Raw genomic sequence first — 15,257 nt, forward strand, 5'->3', positions numbered from 1 at the left:
TAGAGATAATGAGGAACACCTGCCTCAAGCTGAGCGTTTCATAGAATGGCTTGGATTGGATTGGATTAGTTTGGATTGGAAGGAACCTCAAGGATCATTCAGTTCCAACCTCCTGCTGTGGTCAAGGTTACCAACCACTAAATCAGGCACTAGATCAAGTTGCTCAGGGCCCCCCTTCCATCTGGCCTTGAACACCTCCAGGGATCCCATTTATTGGGATCAGCTGCTGCCAGGCCACATTGCATTTTTTATTTTTTAAACCCACAAAGCAATAAGTCACAAGACTTATGTGAAGAGTTATGAGTGTGTCAATGTACAGGAGTGTGGGTTGATACAACAACAAGAAACTTTTATGGATAAGAATTTTGAACTGATGCATTTCACTATATAAAGATTACTCAAGTGAATATATTTTTAAACTTACGTTGCAATGTTATTATAACTTTTCAAGCTTTTTCTAATCCATCACTCACTCTGAAATCCAGCTGTGCTACATATCCTGTTATTTGACACATAGCTTCATCATTAGTTATTATTGACACCTATGTGAGACTGAGCAAGACTGATTATATACGAAGTTTTTAAACTAAATATTTATTCACTTGTGCTTTCAACAGATGGATTAAGAAGTGAAATATTAGCTCTATTTTCTTCTACATAATTGAGGCTTGCATTAATTAAACCTTACAATTTGCATATCACTTATAATTAGGTTATTGCCACCTCTAAGCTGAAAGCCATCAAGAACAGCTGCAGTTATGTTGTTTTTAGGTAGAAATGAGCTTCTTGATGGGCAAAAAAATAGGAGTTATCTGATTTTATTAGTGTGATGCTTGCTGGAACACAAAATACAGAATCCTCATTACACTAGAAGATAAGTTAATAATGCAAAAGTACATAGATTGATATTTAATAATTTTATGTTTCTTACCTTCAGATCTTACAAGCTGTAAGAAAAAGGCAGGAGATGAAGCAATCTTGTGATCTTTCCTGTAGGCCTCCTAGAGACAGACACTTCCAACACCACATGTCCAACTGAGGTGGAGATAAAAGCCTTAGGTTTCTCTTCATAAACAAATTATTATACATCAATTTAAATACATTAATAAATAGAAAAAGAGCAATTGTAGCAGTGATTTCAAAATGACTGAGTGATCACTGTACAAACCTCAACTGAAGAAGATGATGAAACTGGTACGTGTGACAGAGACACGAAGGAGAAGTCCACTCACCTCATTACCTAAGGGTCAGACTAGAAAATAATTTCCTACCTAGCTGTAGATGCATTCTGTAAGTATTTTTGTATTCTACAGTTTCTACTATCTTTGTGAAACTTGCTGTTGAGAAGTCATTCAAATGTCACTGCATCTACCATATTAAGATATGTAATTTAATGGATGACATGAACTCATAGGCAGAAATCTGTCTTTCTCCCTGGGATTTTCTTATAACTTTCTGTTTTTAGTTTATTCTGTTAGCCTGGTTGGTAAAGTCAATAATATGGAACTACACATGTACAATTCATTTAACAATAAATATTGCAAGAGCCAGGAAACCCAGAGAAGGAGCAATATGATAGACATATCAATTATTTTAAGAAACTTGGGACATTGAAGTAATTTTTCCAGAGAAACATAAGTAATACAATTTAAAACAACAGACCTATTTTCCATCACAGAAGTGAAAAGACTGCATGTTCAGAGCAAGAGAAAAAATGGCATATTCAGCTCTTCTGTATCCCACTACATAGCAATATATTGTTCCCAGTATGTTGAAGTGAAGACAGTGCTCATGTTTTACTCCTCTTTGAGGCAAAAAATCTAGGAGAAAAGATGTCTATCTTTTTTTCCCTTATGTTTTAATATATTCTCTTTATTATATCACCAGAAGTCCATGGAGCTTCATGCAAATTTTCCAAGTTTAATTCTATGCTGAATAAGAACAGTTTTTCTACGTAATATTTTGCCCATTTATGAACAGGATTAACTCCAGCATCTTGCTAACTTCCCTGCTGCACTAAAGCAAGGAGTTTGAGTTATAGTTTCTGGAAGAAAATGAAATCGTAAAGTGATAGCAGAACATCATAAGAAATGGAGGAAAAGAAAAATAAAAAAGAAAGAAAGAAAGCTTTTTCCATAGGCTAGAGGAAGAATCTGCCATTAGTGTAGTGCTAGGGTGACCTCTGAGAAGGATGGAGAACAGTCCATGGAAAATCTCATGTTTTTTTTTAGAAAGTGAGAGAAAAATTATGAAATAATGGGAGAAAATCTTATTCTTTTCTCACAAAAGAGATGAGCAGATGAAGGTTATAAGCAGAACAGGAGACAGAAAGCATCTAGATGAGGGTACCTTGGAGAAACATGGATCAGACAAGGAGCGGAGCTATGGGGAATTTTCAGCGGGCTTCAATAAAGTTCCACAGAAATTCTGGAACCATCAAGGCTGTCTCCTGGGCTCTCCTTCACCTTGGATAAGAAGTCATAGTTTTGCTTCCTAACAAGTAATTTTGTTAATGTCTTGAATCTTGAAAATGTCTCAGCTCTTCTATTTCTCCTATTGCTCTTATGATTGTTTTCTTATTGAAGAAAAGGAGAATTTTGACAAAGTCATTTGTGGTAACACTTTTATTTAACAGACAGGAGCTGAGATTTTTTAAGTTTCAAAATGACCAGTTGTGGAAGTACATCTATGGTTATGGGAAAAAAGAAGTCACTTTGCCTCGCAGTGACCTTCCATTCAGTTACAGTTAGGAATTCAGGGATTTAAGTTTTGCGTCTATTTTGAACTTATATTAGATGTTTCTTGAGCCATCCCTCAGCAAGTCAGGGCTTGCAAGGAAAAGGCAATTTTAGCTCTCCTAGCCTTTCAGATAGGGTGCTGTGTGTTAGATGTCTGTTGAGAATGCTCAATGCAATCTATGATTCCTGAGCTGTGGCCAAAGAAGTTAACTGGCCAGTAATGTGCAAGGAAAACATGCTAACAGTTTACTACAGTAGATAAACAAATTTCAATGTTCAAGTACATTCCTTGTCGCCATTTTTACATGCACTGTCTACCAGCATAGGTTGCTTCAGTAACGGAACATACTGCATGATTTCTACCAAAGGACCTCATCCCATTAAGAAAGATAATGAAAGATCACTATACTTGTATTTGCAAGCATAAAATTGAGGCATTCCAAAATATAAGCATTGATATAGGTCTAGAAATCAAGACGGATTTCAGTTTGCTTGGAGTTATAGAAAGAATCCTCTACTCCAAGAATTTCAGCTATTTTGCTGGAATGAGTGCATTAATCCCTTCATAAGGACAAGGTGTAGAGGAAAAAAGATATATATTTTATTGGACTGGTTGAGTTGGAAGAAGAACAGGCAAACTTTAAAGAGCCAAGAATGTATTTATACTTTTGAACATGAATCAGCATATTTCAAACCAAGGACAGTTTGAGAGCATTATCTTTGACCTTATCCTTGTCATGACAGTCCATGAGACATTTAGGAAGGAAGGGTTGTCTGATATTTTTTGAATAGAACATGGTGTCAGAAAATGGAGATGTGATGTGCTTGTTGCTTCTTGTGGGAGGGGGGGTTAGAGTGTGCTGTAATTGTATTATAATTTGCTAGAAAAGCTTTACTTTTGTATCTCTAACTTTTAGCCACTAGTCAAATTACGTATTTCACTTCCTAATTTTTTTATTTTTATTTTTTTATGGAAGAGATGGAGATCTGTTTTATACATTACTCTCAGGGATCGAGACTAGGACTTTGTAGAAATAAAAATGTTTTCCAACTGATAACAGGCTACTTCTGTCTACAAGTGATATCTCCTTGACATTGCACAGCAAGTATTTGGTCTGCTACTGAAATGTTTATGCTAGGGAGTGTAGCACCAGTGCGATAATCAAGAGCTGCTATTCTACAAGGACTGTGAAGGCTGTATATATCTGCCCTCGAGAAACTGCTGTGTGATATTTAATAACTCAAGACTTGGAGATTTCTGTGGAAAGGATCACATTTTTGATGTGATGGCACATTGACCAGTTACTTTGCCAGCAGTTCTGTTTTCCTGATTATTTCTTTTTCCCAATCACACATAATAGTACTTTTTTTCTTATGGGTTTTCCTAGGGGGAGAAAAAAAATAATAAAAAATAAACAATGATTTTTTTTAAAGTTGAGAGTGTTTCTTGCTTATCTTTATTCTTCCCTCTTTTGTATCAGATACATATTCTTCGCTGCTTTGCTTCAGATAGCAATTTCTGAAGGAAGAATTTTCATTGTGTCAATAGGTTCTTGTTGCCTAGGAACAATTTTCAATTCGCCACTGTGTAGGTATTTAGGTCACTAGTGAATTAATCCTTTTAAAATTATAGCTGCGTAGTCAATCACCAATTCTGAACTATCCTACTGAGAATTGGCAGTACATTACTTAGTTACTCATGGACTGAAAAGTAAAATTAAATGTTCTGCTTGCAAAGAAATTTTATGAGAGGAAAGAAAATGGTGTTGGTTCATAAGAAAATGTCTGTTCTCTGCAAATATAAACTCTGCTGTCTTCTTACCTTCACTTAATTTACCATTGCTGTCTAAAGGACAGATCCTACTCCAGTTACGATTTCAGCAAAACTCCCTTTCACTTCAGAAAAGCAGGATACAGTCTTGCAGTAGAAAGATAAATTAATCCTTTTTATATGAAATCTTTTTCAACTTGCACACAACCCAGGGATCTGCCCTTGCCACAAGAAAGGTGAACAGTGTCTTGGATATTGGGCAAAGCGTGGCCAGCAGTTCAAAGGTGATCATTCTTCTCTATCTAGAACTGGTGAGGCCAAACCTGGGGTAGTGTGTCCAGTTCTGTGCTCCCCAAACAAGACGTGGACATATTGGAGAAAGTCCAACAAAATGCCATGAAGATGATGGGGAGATGCATCTAAAAAATTAAGAAAGTTTCATATTTTCTACTGATTGCTACATCATTTTTTAGCACATTACTGAGAAACATAGGCTGTAATTGAGACTCATTTTTCCATCAGTCTGATAGCTGAACCTGCTATTTCCAAGGAATATTTCTAAAGAAAAATAACACTGCATATATGATGATTCAGAACAGGCCTAAAGTCACATGATTTCCTCTTCAGAGAAGAATTCTGCCTCAATTCCTCATCACCAGATCTCAGATCACACAAAGTATATTCAGAATTGAATAACATATCTCAGGCATGATTGTGATGAAACATGCAGAAAAAGATATTAATATAATAGATATTAACTCTATAAACCATCCCTGTACGTGCTGCTCAAATTGGACAACGGATTTGAATTATGCAAAGATTATATCAGAATGATTAAGAGGACAATAAAACGAGTGTGTCAGACATAATGTTGTTTGATCCAGTTGCACTGAAATATTCTATCTTTTTATTGTTGAAAAAACACAATAAAGAATTTAGGAAAACTGGATGGGATCATCAGCTAGAGTTTGCCTCATTGATGCCATATTTCATGGATCTTTCCTAATTTTACAAGTAGTGTGACAGCTATATGTATGACAATAAGTGGAAAGACAGCATAAAAAAGGGTTAAAGAGGGAAAAGGCTGATATTCAGAAACAATACAGAAAGTTTTCCTTTGGATGATTTGAAGTCTGAGGCATTTGTTAAGTTGCATTCTACTCATTGGAGAGTTTCCAAAGTATTATTTCTGACGTTCTCATGAGGAACATTTTTAAGACAGTTATTTTGTTGTGTTTTATATCATGTTATATTTGTGGAATCATAGACTTATTAAGACTGGAAATGACCTCTAAGGTCACCTAGTCCAACCATCAACCCATCACCACCATGGCCCTCTTGCTCAGTGCCACATCCCCACATTTCTCAAACATCTCCAGGGACAGTGATTCCACTACCTCCATGAGTGGCCTATTCCAAAGCCTAACCACTCCTTCTGGAAGTATTTTTTTCTAATATCCAACTGGAATTTTCCCTGGTGCATTTTAAGGGCATTCCCTCTTTTCTATCACTGTCACCTGGGAGAAGAGGCTGACCCCCACCTTGCCACAGCCTCCTTTCAGGAAGTTATAAGAAGCATAAGGTCTCCCCTGAGCCTCCTCTTCTCCAGACCAAACAACCCCAGTTCCCTCAACCACTCCCCATAAGACTTGTGCTCCAGATCATCTACAGCTTCACTGCCCTTCTGTGGAACACACTCCAGGGCCTTGTTGTCTTTCCTATAGTGAAGACAACTGAACACAGTGCTCAAGATTTTGCCTCACCGGAGCCAAATGTTATGTTATGTTGTTATTTTATGTATGTAATTTTTGTTGAAGCTAGGAACCAAACTAAGCAGTTCAGACCCTAAGTCTATAAAAGACATTTAACAGATAAAATACACATGAAGGTGGTACATTGGGAGGTGAGGCAAAGGCTCAGTAAATTGCATATACAATCAAATCTTCAGTATCCATATATGTTTTGTTCTTCTATACCTAAAGGCGTTCTGGTAAAATAAGCTATGACTGAAGGAAGTGAGAAGGATGTGAAATAGCAAGATAGAGAAAAACTTTTGGAAAAACTCTTTATAGTGGTAATTGATGACATGATGCCTGAGTTCTACGTAGAAAAATGCATTTCATTTGAAGTAGCATTTTCTGATCATTCTTACTGATTTTTTCCCATAAGACTTCTTCCAAGACCTACCAGAAATCTTTCTCTTTTTTTTTTTTTTCTTTCCATTTTTATTTGAAGTTTTATTGCTCTGAGGGATAAAACACTAGTGATCTCTTTTGCTTATGCCAGTTGGGCAGACTATCCAGTCGTGCCAGGATAGTTCACTGGAGACAGAAGGTGACTGTCTGTTGAGATGAGAATACCCTCTGTGTCTGCTTCTGCCCTTCAGGGTGCCACAATCCTTTGTGGGACTTTAAGGTTTTTTATCAAGTCCTATCCAACCACTGCAGCAGTAATTGGATGCTGACTTTCAAAATCTTATTTTGCATTTCCTTAAAAGACACGTAGTAACAAGCTGGGATCACAGAGTGTTTATCAGTTGTACTCCAGCAGCACCTGTTCTCCAGGGCTTGAGAAGTAACTTTTGCAGATTACATGTCATTTCTTAAGTTCTTTGGGAAGCTTTAGTATGAGAAGTATTATGTAAACAGTTTACTTATTTTTTGCTAAAATAAAAATGCAAACACTGCTATCTGTTTGTGAACTGGCATGTGCAACGAACTAGCCTACTGAGGTGCAGAAAAGCAGAGAGAATTTCTTTATAAACACAATATTTCCTTACATTTGTTTAGTGCTATTCTAAATTTTCCCGAAGACACATAAGAGTGCTGAATATTCAAAGGATTTCAGCACTTTTGAGTCAATGCAGACACTAAGGGGGAAGATTTCCATAGCAACAAAATTATAGAAAGGAAAATATGAAAAATTGTTGTTGGATAAGGATATGAAGACATAAGTATGTAGGGGGTGGGAGTGGCATGGAATCTCTAGGGTTTTATAAGGCAAACAACTGAGTTCTGATTGCTCATTTCTTCAAAGAGAACAAAATCACCAGCAACTCCCCACTCTACATTTAATCAGGTTTGCATAAATTTTCTAGGTGATCATCCAACTCTTCCTGAGATTCTTACTTCTATGGAAATGAAGATACTAGTTACTCCTCAATTTTTCAAAAGGATGAAGCAGTGTTGGCTTTCCGTGTGACTGACCGGTGGCATACAGTGATGTAAGATGCTTAATTGTCAAAGACATCAGAGAAACCATATATCGCGTGCATCTTCCAATTACCAGAATTTCATTCAAATATTCTGTTGAGTGATGTGTTAATTATTTATAAATCTTCACAATGTTATAAATCAACAAATAATATAAAATACAAGATAATTCATGTATTTTTCTATGTCTTGCATATGCTATTACAGATCATTAGAATAATGGCTGTAGAGATTATTATTGAGTAAAGTTAACAGCCAAGACAGCATGAGGATAGGTTTTCTGATAGGAAGAAGTATGAAAGCCAAGGCGTGTCTAACAGCACTTACACTTTTTAACATTTTTTTTCAATGCTGTTTTAAAGTTTTAATGTGCAAAACTCATGACTATAGTTATTTTTAATGAAACGATGTTACAGATATAAGAATTATGCTCTTGGTGAAAGGTTGAGTCACGGTAATCATGGGGTGGTCATGAACAATTTCAGTTTTGCAGAGCAGGAGTCCTGTTCAAATTTCCTATTTTGCACTGTGTTTTTAGCAGGCTTTTCCTAAGGAAATGTTCTTCAAATTTAGATACAGATAGTGTGGAAAGGTCTTTAAGCTTCTAACAGCTACAGTCAGCATCAGAGGAATTTATCTGGGTTGGGAAATGAGTGCATAATCCTGTAAACACAGTGCCACCAATTACAGCCAAATCTTACACTCCCACCTTGAGGATAGGAGTGGTTGCTAACTCAGGCTTTCACTAAGAGAAGTGAGATATAAGCACCATAAATTACTTGTTTCTACTGGAAAAGAGGAAATGAAAATATTAGAAAGAAGAACAAATAGATGGCCATGGGGGAAGGAGTGCCTGGAAGTGCAAGTGAACAGTGATCTGTGGGTGCAGGAGCAAGGAAGATCCTTCCTGTGAGGGTAAAGAACAGGAAAACAAACAAACAAGAACAATGCTGCTGTGAACCAGAGTTGCTTTTATGCATGCATTCTGCTTGCGATGGAGATATTACTTGAAATAAATCAGTAGTAATTCACTTAACAGACCAATAGTGATTCACTACTACAAAAGTAAATGGAGACTGACTTTTCACCATCTTGAAAACAAACTGCTATGGCCTCCTTCACGCGTGCTCTGTATTGTAAAGAATTGTGTTGGCTTTGCAAAACCTGTAAATGTATTCCTATGTCTCTCACATGCGCTCAGATAGACACATATGCATATGCATACATATGTATACGTAGGTGGTATGTCTGAACATGTCTTACTTTACTATTGACCTTTCTGAACTATTTCCTGCTGTGATGGCACACTTCTTGTTAGCTGTGTTGCTGTCTGTTTAAAACCAGCAGGTCATATCACACATTTTTCGTTTTCTGCAAACTTTCTCATTGTCTTTCATGCTTCTGGATCCAGATGCTCAGTTTCTGTATTTCCAGTATGCTTCAATGTCCATGACTTCATCTCTAACTCTTAGCCCACTCCTATCTACTTGAATAGTTTACATCTGAAGAACAGTTTGCATCTGAAGAACCAGCTAACAGTTTACATCCTCCTATATTGTCTTTATATCCTCCCATTTCCCTGGCGTCTGACAGCACTCAAACTCTTTTTTCAGCCAACCACATTAATTTTTAATAAATTTTTCATCTTGGCCTCTGTTTAAAAGGCCCATCATATATCGTCTTCTATATCTGAGATTGATTCTTACTAGCAATCTTGCAGATGATTTTACTTTGCTACATCTAGCTAAAATCTCATAAGTTTTAGATAAGAATTCAGTGAGGTTCTTATCTTATCTGAACAGATACAACTTTATTTTACCTTTAGAAATCATAAACAAAAAAATCGATTTTAGAATTCTATATATACATTTTAATAAGTTCAAGGAATCTTGGATGACAAGGGTCAGTATTGATGTAATTGTACAGTTAATTGTTTCATTGCAGAAAATACTAAGTCCATGGAAAATAACATATTCTGATTTTTTTCCCTTTTGAAAATTTTGCTGAACTACCACATGTTCTGATAAAATTAAGGTCATCTTACCTGGCAAGAGAAAATAATATGCTGAATAAACTTGCAAACTTCAGCAATAAGGAAAAAGCAGCTAGCAAGATCATATTTCAAGAAAGTTGCTAGCATCAATCTGTAAAATCCGTTCTAAGTCATTCTAAGGAGTTGTGAAAGTGAAGTATATGGTGAGACATGCTTTTTAACAGTTTAAATAAAATGACATTGGCTTACTCAGAATAATCTCCTTAATGTGATACTGTGGTTAAAAACAAGAGCAGCTTATTTTAACTTCCACCTTCCTCTGGGGAGTATTTGTTTTTGTGTTGTGGTTGATTTGTCATGAATGCTAATAGTGCATTTAAGAAAAACTCAATGCACAGTGTTGATAAACAGATTTCAAAGCTGATGGCACAATGGGATTATTTAGACACCCTATGACATCCACATTTGCACTTAGAATTGTGGTCTGGTATTATGTGCTTGTTTCCAGGGTTAAAGCTGCACTAAGAAAACATTTGTTTTTAGGATTATTATTTTTTATTTAATTTTTCATGAAAGCACATGAAATATGCAACTATTCCACCTTGTAAGGCAATAATCTAACTAGCTCTTCCAATTCAATCTTTTGGAAATATTAGTGTCAGAAGTCTGAGAACAGTGCTCTATGATCACTGGAGATGCCCAAATAAAATCAGAGAAAGCTCAACCACTAACTGTCACTTGCTCTCCATAATTTTACATTCTAGTGCTAAGTATAGTGGGATGATGAGAGACATCACATTACAATTCCCTGAAAGAAGGATGTAGAGATATGTGACTCAGCATCTTCTCTCAGATAACAGTGATAGGACAAGAGGCAATGGCATTAAACTGCACCAGGGCAGGTTCATCAGGTTGGGTATTAGAGAAAAGTTCTCAGAAAGAGTGGTCAAGTACTGGAACAGACTGCCCAGGGAGACAGTGGAATCACTGTACCTGAAGGTTTTCAAGAAACATGTAGATGAAGCACTGAGAGACATGGTTAGTGGGCATTGTGGGGGTGAGCTGACGGTTGGACTAGATGATCTTATACATCCTTTCCAACCTTAATGATTCTATGATTCTAAATGCTATCAAAGGCACACTTACTTAGAACTAGAGGATAATTAAATTTAATCACAGAGGTGATTCAGTAAATCACATGACAGTGAACAAGGCTATCATGCTTACCTTAAACTTACTGTGGGTTAACGTTTGTGTTCTCAACTGTATTAAATAAAAGCAATCTCTGATTATAAGCTATTACAAAAGTTTGGTACTTCAGCATGATTCCATAGGAATTGTTTTGCACTGTAGATAAAAAGAGTTTCTCCCATGGTTATTCTTATAAAGTAAGACATGCAGTGCTACAGCTCCTTCTTGGATTAAATTGTAGTTAAATTAAATTTTAATAATGCTTCTTCCCTTTTAAAGAGCATTCAGATTAAAAAAAAAAAAAAAAAGTAAAAATAGAAAATAAACAACCTTAATAAAACTCTTCAAAAATGATCATTTCACAAAGAGACTGAATAGGTATTTCCATTCAGGAATTACAGCGACAAAAAAATCTAGAGAGAAGCAAGAAGAAATCCTCTTTAGTTCTGCAGTTCTAATCCTTGATGCCAGATTCCTAATGGATAACACTTAAAAGAATCTGATCTCTTAAATTTTCAGTACCTGTATTGTCATTTGGTATTCTTATTACATGCACTATGATCTTCTTCCAGATTCTCTCCAATGCTACGATAAACTGTGTGTGAATACCACCCAACATTTAATAAGAAATACTACTTTGCCTGAAAGTTAGTACATTGTCATTAACATACATCTTTCATATTTGTAAAAAAAAGTTTAGCCAGTATAGCTAAAAGAAAGGAGACTTCACTGTTGGAAGGTCTCATTTCACAAGAGAAGTAGACCCACGTAGACTTCCTCCATATTCTGCCACTTTGCATTAGAATTCAGATAATTTTAAATAGGGTTTAGAAGAAGGCTTGAACAAAGGATTTGGAAGGAGAACAGAATGGATCTGGTGATTATCCACCATTTTAACACTCTTTGTGTGTTTTCCTTGATTAAAAAAAAAAAAGTCATTATAAGGAAATTTTCCTCCATATGTCATAGACCATCAATAGCAGATGACTCTCCAGAGGATGGACGTGAGTGGCTCTCTGTGTCCCCATGTCGGTATGCAAGAGTAAAGCAGCTGTGTCAGGCATCAATCCAGGGAATGTGGTATTCAAAGCCCCAGGCCTGGCTGAGAGATGTTGGTTAATATTAAACGCTGGCAAGCCAGGCTCCACGCAGGCTGGTTAAACACTGCTATTTACATGCGAAGCCAAAAGCCTGGCACTGCACATTACCTCTAATCATTTTCCTTTTTCTTGTCTTAAACATTCAACAAATTAACCTGCAAGGTTATATATTATCGGTTATTATAGTCCATAAATCTGAAATAATGTTTTTTACACCCATGTCTGCTGTAATGCTTTTACATTCAGCACATAAAGAACATTTACACTAAAAATCAATTTTTAGAGAGCAAGTAGTTCAAATACCACTTACAAATAGTCACAGCACAGAATCACTTAACTTCTATTCTTAGATCCTATCACAAGATATTGTATTTTATAGGATAAAATATCTTATAAAATATCTGAAGTATTTTTGGTGTTTTAGCATAATGTGTGTCTAAAGATGTGTGGTTTTTTTCAGTACTTTACTGATTTACTTTGTTACTGTTAAAAATTACATAGACCTACTTGAACATCCAGTCAAAATATAATAGTGGATATTTTATATTTCTGAATCTTTTCTAGAGCTGATTAATCAAGGAATAAATTACACTAAATTACTGCAGGATTTTAGGAGAACCTGTTGCAGATTTTAGGAAAAACTCTCATTAGCTTTTGTAAAAGTTATACAAACAGGACAAAAGAAAAATACTTGACAGAATTAGCAATATTAAAAAATAAACGGACTTTTCCTGTTACTGCTGCAAGGTAGAGGGGTAAAATAGACTTGGCTATCTGTAGTGATTTGTCTCAAAAGGTAGGTCAGCTGTTTTTTGCCATCTTCATTGCAAACCTCCCAGCATCTGAATAAAACAAAGAACTGTAGTTGCTAGGAGATTTTATAATTATCAGGTATAATAGTGGCAAGAATTATTCCTGGTAGTTGAATGTACTGATAAAGAATAATTAATATCATTATTTATTTTGCTTTTGGTAATGGCTTGAAAGTAGATAAAGAAGAAAATAAGATAAAATGCTTATTAATTATCTCAATAATCAAGCAAAGTTCATGATACAAGCAGATACTTCCAAACACTTTTGCCTGAATAGTTAGCTCATCTACAAAACCTAATTTGCACTTTGGGCTTTACTGCTGTTGTCAGAGCCCTTAGGACTTCTTCCTTCCTTGGGGTTTGGCTGCAGGGACTTAGGGACAGCTTTGGTAGTGGGCTGTCATGGGTGAGCAGTGAGAAACCTCTGGTGGGACCTGCTCTGCTTCTCGGGTGACAGTTTTTAAAATCAGGCTTTCACTGTTAGTGTCTGAGATATTTTGCAAGTAGCTGTTTGATTCTATCTCTGCTTGGTGCTATTGAGTTGTCATCCTGGCTTGATCTCAGATCTCTCTTATCACTGTTGCTTTTTTCCCAACTTAATATTTATTCTGTCACTGGAATGAGTGGATTTATTCCAGTCCCAACTTTTGAAACTCTTGTCCTCTTATAATTGAGAGATCTAGCTAGATGGTTGGCTTTAATGACTCCAGAAGCAGACACAGCATTTATTATAGACTTAAAAAGCATGACTGTGAGACTTAGTTTAAAACACAGAACAAGGATTCTACTGGGAATGATAGAAACTCTAATGCAAATTGCCTTTTGTTTCAGAGAAAATGATGGCCGAGTGTTTGTTAGAGAGAAAAACTGATTTATTCAGATTTTGGCATAGGATAACACTCACATGGGCAATCCAATCTCTTGAAAAGAGCAATTAGTAGCTGACCAGATGGCAAAGGGAGTCTCTGTTGCACTGGATCTCATAGTGGCATATTCAGCTGGATTGATACAACCCCAAAACATGGTTCTGGCCAATTCTCATAACCCACCTGGCTACTTGGACACCCCAGCACACGTGTACTTTATAGATATTGACATAGATTAATTAAATAAAATATATATATACTAAATATCATTATTACATAGAAAAGGCTATCTCACGTGGAAGTTAACTGCATCCCACACAGATCCAGATACCCTTTCTGTAGGAACAATTTCTATTGAATGTTTTCAGATGTCTTATCTGTGCACAACTTGATCCCTTCTGAAACAGGACCTACACAGAGATGCCTGTGGAAGGAAGATTCAGTCTCTCCATCAGCAAGAGCAGCACCCTTGAGGATCTAGATTGGGTTGGGCACAGTAGGAGCTGCCTACAGATATCTCTAGATCTGTCTGATGTTCCCACCTATAACAGTATGTCAAGAACTTTAGTCTGGCAGTTCAATCAATCACCAAGCTTCCAGCTGATCCATTGACTCAAACCTGGCTCATCTCTGCAAATGACAAGTTCCTGGACCATACAGGAAATTTATGATTAGAATGCATGGAAATGTACACTTGCACAACCCTTATAAAGCAAATACATCACAAATATAACTAAAGAACTAACTTTATTTGCCTACTTATGACTCATTCATAAATTATGCTAGGTCTTGCCAGACTTTGACCTTAAGATGCATTACTGTTAGAGAGACAGAGGAGTACTGTAGTGGGGGTGGAAGCTGATTCCTGAAAACTGATACCAGACAAGAAATTGAAATTTTTGAAAGAATTTATAGATAATTTATTATGTGTATGCATTATTGCTGGTTAGTGAAATAATGTTCTGCAAATCCTAAATCCTTTCTATCTTGCAGTTCTTCATACGTATATGCAAGACATCCTTGTCTTCTGGAAGCAATATAGCAACCCAAATAATAAACTAAGAATAATATGTTTCTTATACCTCTGAATTCTTAATAAAGATGATATTTTACATTTTGTCTGGCTCTACATGCTGTGGACTAGGTGATGTATACGTTTACTATTGCAGCTTTTTTGTAAGCTGCCTGATATGGAAAATGGCCATACAGACTCCTGACCTTCTCTCTCTTCCACATCTCCTTAAATGTTTGGCCAACGCTGTACAAGAACAAAACAAAATATTCTTCCTTATGGATATCCTCTCTGTTTCTTTAGTCTCTTATCTTCTTGTCAAACTCCCACTAATGATGAAAATTTAGTTAAAAATATATTTTGTGTTGCATTTTTAATTCCAGGCCTGTTTTCTTTCAACAAATTAAAGCTTGTTTGGACAAGTAGTTAAGTTTACAGTCATTAGGAAATGACTTAGAGAAATAGTGACTGAACATTTAATTGTTGTTGTGTTTTTATTTCAATGTACATATCACAGAATCACAGAATCACAGAATCACAGAATTGTAGGGGTTGGAAGGGA

This window comes from Lagopus leucura, unplaced genomic scaffold (assembly GCF_019238085.1).
Source record: "Lagopus leucura isolate 7727_CA_CO unplaced genomic scaffold, USGS_WTPT01 Super-Scaffold_702, whole genome shotgun sequence".
NCBI classification, from domain to species: Eukaryota; Metazoa; Chordata; class Aves; order Galliformes; family Phasianidae; genus Lagopus; species Lagopus leucura.